Below are 4,064 nucleotides of genomic sequence, written 5' to 3'. Positions count from 1 at the left end.
ACACGCCCGCCGCAGCCAACCCCCAATCACGGCGCCGCGCCTCCTCTCTGAACCAATCGCTGCACGGGTGGCCGGGCGAGCCACACCGCTGCTGCTCCCCCAAGGCCAATCAGCTCCCACGCCTTCTAACCAATGGGAGGCTAGGCTAGCCGGGTACCCAGCCAGTAAGAGAGAGGTATTGAGCGAGCGGGTCCCGCCCCGCATCTTGAACTGAGGGCGGGGGTCACGTCTGAGTGCTCCCATGATGCACTGGGGTGGCGAGGAGGGGGCAGCCGCCCCCTGAGAGCTCCCATGATGCACTGGGCTGAGGAGGGGGCAGCAGCCCTCTGAGGAGGCCCCTGATTAGGGCCCTACCAAATTCATAGCCATGAAAAGTGTCACAGACCATGAAATCTGGTCACTCCCCCTCCACCCGGTGAAATTGGTCTTCTGGGGGCTTTTACCCTGTACAGCACAGATTGCAGGGGGGAGACCAGCGTTTCTCAAACTGGGGGTCCTGCCCCAAAAGTGACGTGCAGGGAGGGCACAAGGTTGGGGGGGGGGGGTTGCTGTACTGCCACCCTTACCTCGGCGGCTGTTAGGCGGGCGCCCAGCTCGGAAGGCAGCGCCCTGCCAGCAGCAGCGCAGAAGTAAGGGTCGCAATAGCATCCCATGCTGGAGCCCCCTGATGAGCCCCACTTCCCCTGGACCACCCCAACAAGCCCCCTGCACCCAGATCCCCACCCTACCAAGCCCCAACCAGCTGCACCTGGATCCCCGCCCCACTCCCCGAGCAACTGGACCCCCGACTGAGCTCGCCACACCCAGACCCCCGCCGAGCTCTATCCCCCCCACCCAGCACCCCCCGCTGAGCCCCAACCACCTTCACATGGACCCCCCCTGCAGAGTCCCATTACCGGTGCACCCAGAACCCCCCAACAAGCCCCTGTGCATCCAGATCCCCTCCCTGCACCCGGATCCCCCACAGAGCCACCTGCACCCAGACTGCCCCACACAGAACCCTCTCAACCCACACCTGGACCCCCCCACACTAAGCCCCTCCACACTTGGATCCTGCCTTGCTGAGCCTGCCTGCTCACACCTGGTGCACTTGGTACAGAGGGGCGGGGCCCTGGGGTGTTTCTGGGGCAGGCCTGGTCCTTGCATTGTGTTGGATGCAGCCTCAAAGCTGAGTCTGTGTCCCGGGGTGGGGAGTTGCACAGTGTCCTGTGCTCCCCAATGCCATGCTGGAGCCTCCACATTTGACAAATAAAATTTGCAGAATTTTAAAATATTATGCACAGAATTTTTTGGCACAGAATGCCCTCAGGAGTACCATGTGGACACTAAGGTCTCATTTATTCTGGAATAGAGTATCCACATGAGGAGCTGTTCCAGAATAGCTATACCAGACTAATTATTCCCTATAGCTATGCCAGTCAATTTCCCTATGTAGACAAACCCCAAATTCCCAAATCTCCATTGTATACAGTGGTGTATTAATGCCTAGGCCAACAAGGCCTAGGGTGGCAAATTTGCAGGGGTGGCAAATTTATAATAGCAGCCAGAGGCTGCTTCCCCCAGTACTGGTTTGCGCCCTCTGCCCCTGCCCCAACTCCACCCTTCCCCGCCCCCATTCCCCGCCCCCTCCCTGCCCCTCTTGGTCCCCTTCCCCAAATCCTGGCCCCGCCTCCTCTCCTGAGCAAGCCTTGTTCCCCCCCTTCTCCCCTCCTTTGTGAAGCTGTTTCACGTGCAAGCACTGGCAAGGAGCGGGGAGAAGCAGGACCCAGCAGCGCGCTCAGGGGAGGAGGCGGAGTGGAAGTGAGCTGGGGCAGGGGGGAGCTGCTGGGAGGGGGCGGCAATTATTTCTGGGCCTAGGGGTGGCAAAATCATTAATCTACCACTGATTGCCTACAGTTCTACCTCCCTACCACTTAGAGGGAACAGTCCAGTGCTCAAGCAGCTCAATCTGTTGAGTTTAGCCAAGAGAAGGTTAAGGGGTAATTTAACTCCAGTTTATTTAAAGTACCTACAACAAACAATTGATACTGGGCTCTTCAACCTGGCAGAGAAAGGTATAACACGATCCAATAGCTGTGAAGCTAGGCTCATTCAGACCAGAAATCAGGCTCAAATTTTTAATGGCGAAGGAACCATTGGAACAACTTCCTTACAGTTGTAGCAGATTCTCCGTCCTGGGCAATATTAAATCAAATTGGATGTTTTTCTAAAAAAAATTTAGTTCAAACAGAAATGAATTCAGTGAACTCCTATGGCCTGTGGGCACACTAGATGATCACAGTAGTCCCTTCTGGTTTCGTGATCTATGTAATCTCTTCCATTAGAAACCAATGAGCCAGGAAAGAATCCTTTAGGACAGTGGTTTTCAAACTTTTTTTCTGGGGACCCAGTTGAAGAAAATTGTTGATGCCCGTGACCCAAGGGAGCTGGGGATGAGGGGTTTGGGGTGTGGGAGGGGCTCAGAGCTGGGGCAGAGGGTTTGGGTGCGGGGATGAGGGCTGCAGGGTGGGGCCAGGAATGAGAGGTTCAGGGTGTGGGAGGGGGCTCTGGGCTTGGGCAGAGGTGCGGGAGGGGGTCAGGGCTCTGGGCTGGGGATGCAGGCTCTGGGGTGGGGCCAGGGATGAGGGGTTTGGGTTGCAGGAGGGGGCTCCGGGTTTGGGGGGCTCAGGGCTGCTGCAGGGGATTGGGGCGTGGGCTTACCTCGGGCGGCTCCTGGTCAGCAGCACAGTGGGGGTGCAGAGGCAGGTTTCCTGCCTGTCCTGGCACCGCGGACCGTGCTGTGCCCCAGAAGCGACCAGCAGCAGGTCCGGCTCCTAGTCGGAGGCGCGCAAGCAGCTCTGTGCAGCTCTCACCTGCCAGTACCGCCCCCCAGCCAGTTCTCGCCCACAGGCACCCCCCCCCCCAGCTACTGCTAAGGGGTGATCTCCACCTGGGCAAGACATGAGATCTCAGAGAATGAGCCTGCTACAAAGGTAACATTCCAAGTCTCTGGCCCATGTTAGGGATTTCCAAATAACCCAAGGGCATGTGGCTGAAAGCAAGATGCAGGAGAGAATAAGGATGGCAATTGACATTTCCAGGGCACCTATCACGGCAAAGCACTTTACAGATTATACGGGTCACCAGTTCATCTACCACTGAAATGCAGCCACCTCTGCTATCAAACAACGGCAGCTGTTTAACAGCACACAACATCATCCGGTGGAACTGCAGGGGCAGTTAAGGCAGGAAGAATGTAACCACCCAAGTATGAACTTAGCCAGGACATTGGGGTTACTATCCTTACTCTTGCTAACAATGCCATTGGGATGTTCAATGGCCGTAGGAGGTCAAGGCATTCATTTTAAGTCTATTATGTCCCCCTACTCCATGTTGGCTGCAGTAGTTACTCAGAGTCAAGAACACCCCATAGCGAGTCACCAAACCCAATTCCTGAAACATCTGGGTTCCCGCTCCCAAGTACTAACACCCCTAACTCTACATAGTGCCAAAAGGCAGGCAGCATGGCTGAAAGCACATTACTGGGGCAGCAGCATCTTTCTCACACAGTGACGATGGGCTGCTATGCACCATAGGGCCGGGGTGGCCAACCTGTGTCTCCAGAGCCCCATGCGGCTCTTCAGAGGCTAATATGCGGCTCCTTGTCTAGGCACCGACTCCGTGGCTGGAGCTACAGGTGCCAACTTTCCAATGTGCCGGGGGGTGCTCACTGCTCAACCCCTGGCTCTGCCACAGGCCCTGCCCCCACTCCACCCCTTCCCTAAGTCGGCCATGCCCTCGCTTCCCCCTCCTCCCCAAAGAGCCTCCTGCACGCCATGAAACAGCTGATCGGGAGGTGTGGGGAGGGAGGGGGTGGCGCTGATCCGCGGGGCTGCCGGTGGGTGGGAGGTGCTGGGAGCAGGGGCGGGGGGGGGAGCTGATGTGGGGCTGCTGACGTATTACTGTGGCTTTTTGGCAATGTACATTGGTAAATTCTGGCTCCTTTTCAGGCTCAAGTTGGCCACCCCTGCCATAGGGCCATATCATTAGAGAGAGAGAGAGATTCAGCCATCAGACACTTAGCG

The sequence above is a fragment of the Caretta caretta genome, chromosome 24 (genome assembly GCF_965140235.1).
Source record: "Caretta caretta isolate rCarCar2 chromosome 24, rCarCar1.hap1, whole genome shotgun sequence".
NCBI lineage: Eukaryota > Metazoa > Chordata > Testudines > Cheloniidae > Caretta > Caretta caretta.
Note: the sequence above shows the minus strand (reverse complement) of the source record.